At 32.4% G+C, this 13,639-nt stretch overlaps 1 pseudogene; it reads right to left on the reverse strand.

Annotated features, from left to right (window-relative positions):
• Positions 1–6,621: 6,621 nt before the first annotated feature.
• Positions 6,622–11,612, reverse strand: LOC107947573 (BTB/POZ domain-containing protein At1g67900-like; annotated as a pseudogene).
• Positions 11,613–13,639: the final 2,027 nt, after the last annotated feature.

Here is a 13,639-nt window from a genome sequence, read left to right on the forward strand (position 1 = left end):
TTATAAAAATAAAAAATATAAATAAATACCCAATTTTCTCTTTTTCTAACATGATATTTATTTATTCTTATAATTTTATAAATAAAATAATTTTTTAAAACCCACAAAAAATACGTAAATTGATTTGAACTTTTCTTATTTTTATTTTATAAATAATAATTTATCATACGTTGGGCCTTATTTCTCAGTTCTTGTCAAATTTGTTAAGTGTATTGCCTTCGTCCACAATCATTGACACCATTAACCCTTATTTCAAACTCCTAATTCCACATCCTCTGTCATCATGCCATCAATTTATGAATTGGTTGTGGAGCTGCCGTCATGACCTTCTACCTTGTAGGTCTGAAGATCTCATCCTTCCCTGTATATCCTGAATCATACTCACCCTCAAACACAACCTCAAACGCAACAAATTACTTTTAAGCAACAACTTAAAGACATTGATTCTTTTCATTTTTTTACCTCAAGTTGAACTTTTGACCCAACTTAAATATTGGGGTTGTCAGTGTTGAAAAAAAAGAAGTTGAATATGCTTAAGTCTTATTCACGATTATTTTTCTTAAATTGTTTTATTTATAAAATTTTTATTTTAATAAATAATGTCATGTTAGAAAATGAGAAGAAAATATATATTCATTTATTTATAAACGTTTTTATAATTTTGTATACATTTTTATAAAATCTTATGTATTTTTATCGAAAAATGAATGTTTAAATAATTTTTAAAGCTTTTATGTTTGAAATTTTAAGAATCAAGATTAAATTGACATAATGTGTAAAGCTGAGAGTTAAATTTGTTGAATTTTTAGAATTAAGACCAAATTAATAGAATCAATAAATATTTGAGGGCTATATTTGTTATTATGACAATGAAAAATGGTCGCCTCAGTACTCCATTAGTAATTTAATAGATAGGTGACTAAAATATTAAATTTTGATAATTTTAATAACTAATATAAAAAATTTAAAACTTGGATAATCAAAATAGAAACATAGATAACTATTTATTATTACTTTTTTAAGAAAAGTTGAAAAAGCAAATGGCACCAAGGACACCACCTGTCTCGCCTCTGGCTAATGAGAAGTTGACAACCTTTTCTTTTGTGTTATAGAAGTTTTGTTCTGAAGAGTGGATGCAAGGATGGGATCATCCAATTGCGCTTCAGATAGGAGGCAGTTTGGCAATCTTTGCATTAAATTACAGTACTCATCTATTTTATAGGGTTAATGTTTGGATCCACCCAGTTAATCAATGAACATTTGTTTATAAATAGAGCGGTTGATGCTGGGATCGGGTAAGACTCAAATATGGCAAGAGAAATCTTTGTGTTCATTTGCTACCTCAGCTCATATATAGCTCATGATAGTACTTCTCCTTAACAATATACTTGGACCTTAGTCGGAAGATTTAATTGGTATTGCTAGGTTCAGGTCTGCATGCAGGTCTTACATTTTCTACATCTACGTTATATAAGCCTTCTTTTTTTTTTTGAGAGAGAAAACAACGGAAATTCTTCCTTTTTTTTCTCATCCGATTCAATTCTAGGATTTTTCATCAATATCTTTTGTATCAACAATCGATACAATAAACATAAAAATGAACTTAAAGCAGATTATCGACTTTTAAATTTCATTTTACCTTTAAATCTTAAAACCTAGATATCGAGGTGTTGGATCATCATTCTTACTACAACTTAGTATCATGAAGCCAAACAGGGTCAGTACCTCATTGTTAATTAAAAACGTAATTATTACTTGGTTAGTGTGGTAGTGGAATGTTAGTTTTATTTTTGTTCATTAATGCTATCTATTAATTTATAATTAATACTCAAATTTAGTCTTATAAATTAATTCATGTAAATATATAATTTTAAAATGTTCTGTTTGTTTATTCGACAGAAAATATTTTTCAAAAAATAAATTTTAGAATATTTGCTAAATAACAAAAAAATATTTTACACACATTCAACCAAATATAGAAAAATATCATGTTTTTAAGAAAATCAATATATATATTTTTGGTGAAACAAACAAATAACCAAAGAGTACATCAGATTCAATTGATCAAACACTCCCCTAACTTTATCTTGAATAAGAACATCTGAGGTAGCATGAGGGCACTCATCATAAACTTAGAGACCTATCTTCTCCTCTGAGTTCAATTTAGCTAAACAGTCTGCAACACGGTTATCTTCTTGGGAATGTGTTGAATCAACCAACGCCCTTCCGTACTCATTATCTCTTGGACTCTCTTGAGGATTGTAATGCCCAAATCTCCCAATAAATTATCCTGTAGAGCTTGAACTACTTCCAAATTATCAGTATGAATCACAACTCTATTAAAACCATTATTAAGAGACATAATCATGCCATTCACAATACCCCTAAGTTTAGTCTCAAAGATGTTGCATTTTTCGAGAAATCGATTATAGCCGAAAATCAAATTCTTGTTCTGATCTAGCAGCACTCCACCAGCAGGCGCTGCTCTAGATCCTTGTTTAATCGCTCCATCAGTGAACAAGTATAACAGGTTCTCTGGCAAGGTGCTCGGAGGACTAGAAATATGGACATTTGACTTATCCCCATAAAGATTCCGCTCATACTGTTGTACCCATGAATAGGAAATTTTAACAATCTCATGAACACTCTAAGAAATGCCTTGGAAAATAAAAAAAAGGTTCTTATTCTTCCATAAGAGCCAAGTAATTATTCCAAAGAAAAGGATCACGCTATCTCTCTTCTAGACACTTTCATGGAACAACAAAGATTAGAGGTTAGCCAAGTCTGTAGATTCGTAGAAAATTTATTCTGTTGGTCATTTGGAACAACTTGCCTCCACAACTCCTTAGCTGCTGAACAATCACGTAACACATGCAGAATATCCTCTGTATCATGACTACAAAGTGGGCATGAACTATTGCTCCCAACTCCTCGTTGTACACGCTCCATGTTAATGAATAGTCATTGCTTAGAAACAAGGAAAAGAAGAAGTCCGACTCTCTATGGTCCCTGATACTTCCATGTAACTTTCTAGAGCTTATCTTTAGGGTTCCAAGAATTTTCTTTTAAAGACCAAAAGGCGCTTTTGATAGAAAAGGATCCAACCGTTGTACGTGTCCAAATAATCCTATCTGGCCCAGGTAAAGGATGAGTAGGGGGAATACTTACGATATACCTAACAATATCCTCTGACATCCAAAGACGAAAGAGATCCAAATTCCAAGAACCATCTTGCAACACCATCTCATTCAAGGACCAATCTAAAGATAGATTAGCATGGGCAAGAATATAACTTGCCAAGGAGCCCACTATCGGTATCCTTGAGTCCTTTCAACAACAAATACTATTGCCATTCCCAACAAACCAAGCTAGTTTCTCACGAAGTAGTGGCCATGGAAGTATGATCTTTTAAACCATACTTCGCTTGAAAGACCTGCACCCAGATAGCACTGATTTTAGTCAGTAAATTAAAACCAATCTTTATTAAGAATGAAGTATTTTGATCTCTCAAATGTCAAAACCCCAGGCCACCATGAGACCGAGGCTGGCAGATATTTTCCCAACCAACTAGTGCCATCTTCATGTGTCCTCCTGAGTGGCCCCAAATGAACTGTTGAACAATTTGTTCGATCTTTGCATTGAACAATTTGTTCGATCTCTGCACAAACTCCTTTAGGTATCATCATAGTCTGCATGAAATAGTTAGGGATTGAAAGAGGGATAGATTGAGCCAGTGTTACTCTTCCCGCCAAAGACAGCTTCCTAGCATCCTGGCTAAGCAAATTGGAGCATACCTTTTCCATCACAAAGCTTAAGGTACTATTAGTCACCTGTTCGTGGAAAAGAGGCACCCCCAAGTAAGAGCCAAAATTCTGGACTTTCTAGAATCCTAGTACCTCACTAATCTGATCGCTTAATTCTTCATCCACTCTTCTAGAAAAGAAAATACTGCTTTTCTGAGCACTGATCCTATGACCAGAAAAATCACAGAATTGTGCTAAGATATGTTTAAGTACCCAAGCTTGCTCCAACTCCGCTTGCAAAAAATGACCAAATCATCTGTAAAGAAAAAGTGAGATAAAATAGGACTTGAATTAGACAAGTGAATGGGAAACTAGTTACTAACAAAAATAGTTTGCAAAAATATTTTATGATAGCAAAAATGCAATTTCACCATTTTAATAGTCTATATCTTTATAATTTTTAAAGGATTAAATCAATTATTTATATTTTTAGGGGGCCAAAGTGCAATTTTACCTTTACTAATTTAAAATTTTAAAGGGCTTAAATGAAAAATTTTACATTTTAAGGGGGATCGGGGCCATTATCAGCCCCCTAGTTTCGCCCCTGAACTAAAAGTAGTTTGAAGTTGATTGAAGGTGATCAGAACTCAAAAAGGGCTTTGGAAAGCCAAAACAAAACAAATTAAAATAGTGTAGCGCAATGGCCATGCCTTGACACGAGTGTACCGATACAAGTCCTTGCCACTATTTACTTGGGCATTCTGTCTCACTTATTGTGATACCATGAGGGTCAAGTATTGAAACCACAACCCGAGACTAAAAATATAACTTAAAACTCACTTATTTTGATACTTAAAAGCTTAATACCAAAATTTCAAATTTAGGAGACTCAAAAATCAAGTTTAAACACTAAAAACACTACCGAACACCTCCGAACATAATAAACATAAAAGATGCTTAAAGAGAAGCCACATACATGAAAATTTTCTTCATAAAACATAATCAAATTGCATTGTCACCCATCAAAATATGCATCAAACATATCTAGCATGATAAGGCATTCATAAACCATTCAAAATGAGTAAGTTAAGCTTATAACATGGGAGAACTATATGTATGCATGCAACTCATGTGAAGCCATAACATCCATGGCTCTAAGGTCAACCAAATCATATTGAGAGGTAGAATTAATCAGCGTACATCACTATAAACTTTAATATTAAATTATAATTATTTCCAATTGACCAAAATGCTCTTGACATAAAATTATCATTTTGTCTTTGAACTCGTATCTTTACACGATTAAGTATAAAACTTTAAAAATAACTTAATATATTTTGTAATAACTTCCCAATAATCCCAATATTATTAAATATTTGAAAGAAGCATTAATTAATTAGTTTGCTAAAGTTGAAGATTCAATTTGAATTCTGTTAGGCCCAAACCCTAAATTCAGGTTCGAAATGGTTTTACGTTCATCACTGGATGTCCAAGGATTTTGCCCAAATTCAGCACCCCATCTTTTGTTCTTACCTTTTAATTTTTTTTATTTATGATTAAAGTTTATTTTAAATAAATTATCTCTTTATTTTAAAATTAATGAATATTAAATTTTTAAGCTTAAAATATAGTTTTAAGAAAGAAACATATTAATAATATTTCTCAAATTAAATTTATATTTTTCAGAAAGAATAAAAATTAATTATATTCATTGATTAAAGTGGAACAAAATTAGATATTAACAATTATAAAAAAATCAAATATTAACAAATTAAATTAACAATAAATATAAAATAGATAACCGGTAAGAAATTATTAATAATATCATTCAAATTATAATATATTACTATTAATATTCAAAGCATGATGGTTTTTTTTATATATTTTAATATTAAATAGTAAAATTAAATAACATTAATATAATTGATTCCAAATTAGTTAAACATTTTGTAATTAGATTGCTTTTTCAATTTATTAATATTTTTTTAAGAAATTCTTTAAAATTTTTAAAAAATTAATTTTATAAAAATATAATATACGCGCATTGTACGAGAATACAAACTAATTGTTGTATATATTTGTGTAGAATATATTTATATATCTTGCGTATCGTGCATATTCTTATTTATTTACTTCATAAAATTTGAAAATTACCAAAAAAAAATTAATTTCTTTTTTTTTAAAGGTGGTTGCTCATCTTCTCAAATAAAGATGGGATTCCAGACCAATGAAAAAGTAATTTTGAAAACTGATTTCAGTTAAATCTCTTGTCAAGAATTGGGAAATTTTGGAAACTTCACTTTCAACTGTTTTTTTATATCGGAATAATTTTAAAGGTAAACTATTAAAATAGTCACTTTTGTTTCTTTCAGATTACATTTTAGTTAGTTATGTTTGAAATGATGATTAGATGTGCCACGTCAGCTTACTGTTACACCATTAACAGCAATTAACAGCTCAGTGACTAAAATGTTACAACACGTTAACGTAAGTAACTAAAAACGTAACATTTCAAACATAAATCACTAAAATGTAACATGAGGAAAATAAAAGTGACTATATTAATAGTTGACCCTAATTTTAATAAGTGGTTAGTCAGATTAATGGTGGTTTGGCAGGTTATGACATTACCTATCGACCAACTCTTAATATTTTATGTTGTAACAATAATAATTAACATTATTAAATTCTACCTATATCTAAATCAATCAAATAATTGGCGTAGATTTCATTTTATTAAATGACCAAAACAATATATAAAAAAATTGAATCCATAATATCAAAATTTAAAATCCGAAATGCCCAAAAATTTGGAATGTAAATTAAAAAGTTAATAATATATAATTGAGACCATATTGGAGTTTTGAATACTCATGCTTACATTTAATCTTGATTCTTATTACATTAGGTTACACCCACAATGCACATTGAGATTGTTTTGTTTCTTAGCTAAAATTACAAGGAGAAAGAGTATTGGTTTTACCCTTAAAAAGCTACCATCTCTAACTTGTAAATAAACAAAAATTCACTCAGTTCTTTTCACTGCCACTTCTATTGATGGACAGCACTTATTGAACATTCTTTTGGGTCTCCTAGGAAGAGCACAAAATGCCTTAAACTTAGAAGGTCTTCCCATTCCATCACGATTCATCTCATTTTCATCCAAATCATCTTCTCCAGCTACCTTGGTCCTTAATCTCGAATTTCTCGACTTTGGGGATTTAATGCCTGAGTTGCTCCATTCATCATCTACTGGGATGCTAGTAGTAGTGCTTAAAGGCCCTAGAGGCTTAGATGGATCAATGTTATGAGAGGCTAAAAGTGCCTTGATGTTGCTAGGGAGGTCAGCCACTTTGGCCCCCGTTGCGGCTGCTCGAGCTTGCTCGAAGAATAGAACTTGTACCACTACTCTTAGTGGAAGTTTTTCATTTTGAGCAACATGCATGCAGGCCTCTACCGACAGCTTCCTGCAGTCCAGAATACGGCATAACCTTTTCCTTTCACTCTTGTTTAGCTCCGGGTGTGCCTGGATATTCAAAAAAAACAACAAATTGAATCTGAACCTTCATATTAGCACTAGTAACAGCTCAGTTTTATGCCACTGTTCAGAATTCGTCATGTTTATTGAGATGATTACAAATTATATTCTACGGATTTCCCTCCATTGTAGGAATTCAACACAAGTATGAAACACGGTAAACTAGTGATGTAGAGCCTGAAATTGGGCCTAGTCGGAACAGTGGTTTTGGGACCACAAATGTAATATTTTGAAAATTTCTACAGTAAGATATTATCCTTGGTATAGTAAAATAAGAAAATAAAGTGATAAAAAGGGTAATATTGAGTTATGTCAACATTGGGAAGTATATTATGACATATTAATTCAAGAAAGGATTAAATCGCAAAAGTGAGAAAAGTTTTGTGGGTCAAGAGTAAATATTCAAAATTTGAAGGGTTAAAGTGTAAATACAAAAAAGTTAAAGGACCAAAGGTGTAAATATTTTAAGGGTGGAATGATCTAGAAACTAAGAAAAATGGATGGATTAGGACCAAATTGAAAAAGGTGAAGAATTTTGAGGGACTAAATCGTAATTTTACCAAATTAAGTGATGACTCAAGGATGGAATTTTAAAATATCATAACGGGCAAAATGGTCATTTAGAAGAGAGAGAAATCTAGAAGATAATGATGATGTTGGAGATATTTTAGATTAAATAAATAAATATTAGTTTATTAATATTTTAATTTGATTTTTAAATAATATTTTATTATTTTATTGTTTAGTATATATATGTGGAAAGAAAGATGAAAAAAAAACCAACCAACCCATCATCTTCCATGCATCCAACGTTAGGAGAAGAGAGAAAGAAAGAAAGTTTTGCTTTCTTTACAATTTGGTCCCTCGTTCAAAAAAATTACCATTTTCACCTAAAAATCAAAAGAATTTCCATATCCATCAAGAGAGAAAGATAACAAGGAGACTATGGGGAGCTAGAATATCAAGTTAGATTCAAGAAATAGAGGCTGGAGGAGAGAGAAAATCAAGTTAAAGATTGAAATCAATTGAGCAAGGTAAGAGCATCAAGACTTCAATATATTTTTGAGTTTGATATTATTGAAAAAGTATGAAATTGATGTTAATGTAAGGTTTTATTATATAAGGTTTTATATTCTTGATATGTTAGTGAAGAGAAAATAAGAGAAAGTGATGAGAAATAGTGTAGAGAAGGAAAATAAGAGTGTTATAAACTTAGTAATCAATATTTTGCACTAAAATAGTTTTAGACAGCAGCAGTAGGTTAATTTTGAAAAATCACCATAAATTGTGGAAATCTAATTAGAGGATTAATAAAAGATGAAATTAAATCTTATTGAGTCTAGTTTCTTATAGAAGAAACGGTGTAAGAAATAGAATTGTAAATCATGAGATATAATAAATTTTGTGAGACAAGGTCAGAATGATTTCGGGTTCCCCTGTACTGACTTTGGAAAATCATAAAAAATTGGAGAAAAATAATTATAGGCTTAAATTTATACATTTAAATAATTAATGAGTCTATTTTCAATAGAAACAAACAGAAACATCATTAGAATTCTGTACGAGGAGATAATTAATTTTTAGTGAAGAAGGGTCGGAACTGTTAGACAGCAGAATAGGGATGACTTTAAAGAATAAATTGTACTTATTGGCTAAGCCAAAAATTCTGAAATTTTTATGGTAAGAACATATGTGAGTCTAGTTTCAGATAAAATTTATGGATCTTGATAAAATTTACAGATCTTAATTTGGAGTTCTGTATCTCAAGATATAAATAATTTAGTGACTACGACTCAAGTGGACAACTTTGAATGAATATATATAAGTAAATGGTGAAATTATAGATAGTGTTACCTATAAGCATGTTATATACATTAAGGATGTGGAATGGAGAGGAGGAGGAGGAAAATATATGATTATTTAACTAGCACGAGTTTTCAATAAAAATGACCAATTTACATGTTTTAGGTTCAGGGACTAAATTGAACAAATGTGAAACTTTAAGGGTAAATTTGTAAAAATATCAAAAAGTGACCAAATTGCATGAAATAGATTGGTTATTTATCTAAATTACAAAATTGAATGAAATTTAGAACAATATTGGGTGGAAATATGAGAAAAATAGAAAATTTCCAAAATGTCCCTGAATTTTTGTATTTCTGCAATTTAGTCTGGTGAGCTCGTATGAACTATATTCTATATAATTTTAATTGAAGTGAATGCTATTTAGTAATGAATATTATATTTATATGTGCGTTTTATTATTGGAATCGAATTATTATTGGTAATATGTATAATTATTTAATGCATTTAAATGATTATCGGAAGCTCGATTGGGTTGGAAGCTTGTTGGAGATATATCACATTATCCATTGGTTCTATTGGTAATTTTGGATGACTTGATTCTGGTTAAAATGACTTGTATAAGTTAAATTGGTTAATGTTAGCTCATAAATGTTTTGATTTTAATTGGTCATAAATCTGAATGCTTGATGAAATGAAATGTCTGAAAATTAATTTGTAAACTCCGGTAATGCTCTATAACCCTATTTTGGAGAAGGATACGGGTTAGGGGTGTTACAAGTGAGGCCAGGAAGCCGGTTTTTATTTACCTTGAGATAAATGTCGATGGCTCGGTAGAGATCGTCATGGTTAGGCCGTGAGAAATTTGGGATGGTCTCAGCTATTGCAATGAATTTTGAGAGAGGCAGATTTACGTCTTTGGAAGTCTCTTGGAGATATCCATCTACAATTCTACCTACTTTTAGTTTGGAACTATGTGATGCAGAAGATCTCCTAGCTTCCTGAAACTCCAAATCCACATTCTCGGCTGATCGCGACCTTCTTCTCCTCTCAATCCCCAGCTTAGATCTCGGAGGGCTAGTTGGAGGACTTTGTCCTTGTAACATGAATTGCTCAAAAATGGTCAAAACTATGTCGACGTCATAGAGGGTATCGCTCGAGTGTGATAAACAAGGTATTAGCATATCACTGACTCTTGCCTCCTCTAATTAAAGTGCTACTCTTCTAGCCAATTCCATCTTTGAAGAAGATGAATCATTAAGAATGTTGGCTACTTTCAAGAGCTTAAGTAGAAAACTGCAAGAAATAATGCCTTTCTCTGATGGGAGTAAACTTACTAAAGATTCCAACACCAACCTGTGCTTTGAAGTAACCTCGCCAGCCGAGTCTGAATCCGAGGTAGATGCTGTTGTTACTTCTCTGTTAGTTTTTACTTTTCTGGATATGTTTGGTAGCCATCGAGATGCATAAACTTGCAGTGCTTCACCAATGAGATTAGAGGGTATTTTCCCACCAGAGTTAATACCTATCATGGTTCTCCAGTAGAGATCAATACTCAACTCAGCAATGTCCTCAGCCTACCAACCTTTGATCGTCTGTTGGTGCCACTGTTTCTCCGCTCCATTGCAAGACATATCATCCCAAACCCTTCTCGAATGACTATGTGACAAGCTCACCTTTGAAGGGTGTGTCAAAACTTTTGATGCAATTGATTCTATGCATCTGCTTGTGATTCCAAGGTATTCAGACCATAGGGAAAAGGCTTTGGTGCTTTGCAGGGTGATAATAGAGTCTTTCCAACCATGTAGGATGCAAGAATTAAAGAAACTTCGATTTTGTAAACTAAGTTCCCTTTCTCAACATCTTTTGTCATCTGCAAATATTCAGAGCACATCAGACCGCCATAATGTTATAGGCGCTGAGAGTGATGGTGATGCCATAACAGAACTTAGCACAAAGCTCAAACGCCTCAATTCCACCAAGGAAATCAGGTAACTGGATGATTTGGGGTTGTAATGTTTCAGGGGATTCAGAGCATATTCTTTGCAGCCGCATACACTTTGACAACAAAGGAAACTACCCGTACAGTGAATTTGCAAAGAATCAATATAATAAGAAAAAAAAAAGATTGAATGGAATCACAACAAATGCATGGGATTTAGAACAAGCTTAGAAAATTTACCTTGTGAAGCATATATCTACTTCCTTTCACTTGAATTATAAGGTCACTAGAGACTTCAGAAGAGACAGACCTGTATCGAGAAAACAAAGTTCATGAAATTTTCCTCAAATATAGATAAAGAAAAATAATGAGTGTGTCTTCATACCTTACAACCTCTGTAGTGTAGAAGGTGTCAGGCCGAGATCCAAGTTTCATAAACTTCATGACTGGATTTTGTGTTGCTTTTTCCCCTTCAGTTGTGTATTCACCAGCTACAAATTAGCATAATGATAGAAACTAATCAAGCTCCTTCCTTGCCTGATTATAGGAGTCCCCCTTTTGGTGCACCAAAGTTCCTACTCCAACAACCAGCTAGACCACCAATTTCTTGACCCAACCAAGCAACCCCCCAACTATATACCAAAAAGGAAAAATAGACTTCAAACTCTAAAAAGTTGAAAAATCTTCTATATTACAAATAAAAATAAATCTAAAAAGAAATATCTAGCATTCATTTATTGGAGGGAGAATGATAGGAGTGCAAAGAGGATTTAGATACAATTTTTTTAGGAAACCAAGAAGATCAAATAATCTAAATTCCCAAGTCCTTTCAGTCAATTTGATTTGGACATGCAAAACAAAGAACCAAAGTCATTGCAATCCTATTAAACATCTAGTATGCTAGAACTTTCCCCAATTCAATGAACCCAAAAAGAAGAGACCACAGCAGCTCTCCTCTTTTATAGCATACATAAATGTTGAGCTTGAGTTCACCATGTTAGAAGACTCCACAACAATTAAACAAAGAATGTTTCTTGGGACAACCACCTGAAAATTCAATGCTTTTGATGCTCGCACACACCAACTGCCAATCATTCATCGGAAAATTCAACCTGTATATGTTGTGTGTATTTATTAATCCTTTTGTTAAAACTAAAAGTATATATGGTTTATGTTCTAAAAAAGAAAAAAAAAGTATTTATGGTTTGAGGCCGTAGGCTTGAAGGACATTTTGCCTTGAGTCCTATGACCACGCCGTGCCAGCGAGTAATGAGGAAGGCAGCACCCACATGCTAAGCCTGCGCCCACTTGTGCCCCTCCCTGTCATCATTGCTACACTAAATGTTTTACTTTCACCTGTACGCCCCAGGTTTATTATTCTACCCAAAAACTAGTTTATACGCAACATCGTACAGCACTCAATTCCCATTCACTATATCTTCTTAAGAAAACTAAAAAAATATATCTTTTTTTTTAAAAAAGTTTTTCTAATTTTTATTATCTGCTAGCTTTACACAAGGAAAGTAAAGGGGAAAGTTTAAAGAAGGAATAGAATATGTGTATGGCTATTATAGTTGCCTTTAACCATCCTCACCGACGATTTTGCACTTTGCAGATTATATACGTTAATGATTGGGGCTGCACTACAACTAAAAATCTGGAACTGAACTGGCCTTGCCATTTCACTAAAATATCATTACCAACCCTTTCCTCGAATTTAATCCAAATGATCCAATGATGATGAAGGAAACAGTAGCATTAAGATTGAGTGATTGATGTTAGCATGATAAGGAAAAGTGTGTGTTCTTTTCAGTCGTAGAGGGATTCGTTAATGAAATGCGTTATCTTGGTAGTTGAAGGTCACCTTTCAAACTTGTTTTTGCATTGGATTCTCACAAGCTTTGCCCTCATTTTTGTTCTTAATGATATCATTTCTAAATGGCTGAGATTCACAGGATTGAAAGAGGAACTTAAGAAAGATATGAGTGATGAGTAATCCATAGTTCCATACTAAAAATGCTTAAGCTTTTCCCTTCACTTCATCAAGATAGTAATTAACCAAAATGTAACGCAATGCAATGCATGCCCATGTTAGGTAATTAATCTCACTTCGGACTTTTCACAGCTCGAATGGGTGCCATTTATGTTACTAACAACAATCAAATATGTAAGTGCTTTTTTCATCTTATATATGCACTGTACTACTTCTCTTATTCATTTAAAATAGAAAAAAGAAAAGGAGAGAGAAAGCAAAAGCCAGGTAGAAATTACGAGGAAAATCTAGAATTTGTCAAAGCAATAAACACCAAGCCTACAAACTTGAATCAAATAAACAAGAAGGAGATTCATTTCATGGTCACCTGATTTCGCTCAAGATGGTTCAAGGGAATTTCTTCTGCTGCTATATATATCATAAAGTGAAAGAGAAAAAGCTAAAAACTCTTCAACCTTTACTTCAATTCAAAAAACAAAAAGGGTATAAAAATAGAGGGAGTAAGAGTAGGTTAAAAATGTAACATTAAACAAGTTGGTTTTGTCAAAAAGGAGTAATGTACAAAAGTTGTCTACCTACATGTTGTGCGTTACTGAGGCATGATCACAAGGGGGACTAAG

This window comes from Gossypium hirsutum, chromosome D12 (genome assembly GCF_007990345.1).
Source record: "Gossypium hirsutum isolate 1008001.06 chromosome D12, Gossypium_hirsutum_v2.1, whole genome shotgun sequence".
Lineage (NCBI taxonomy): Eukaryota > Viridiplantae > Streptophyta > Magnoliopsida > Malvales > Malvaceae > Gossypium > Gossypium hirsutum.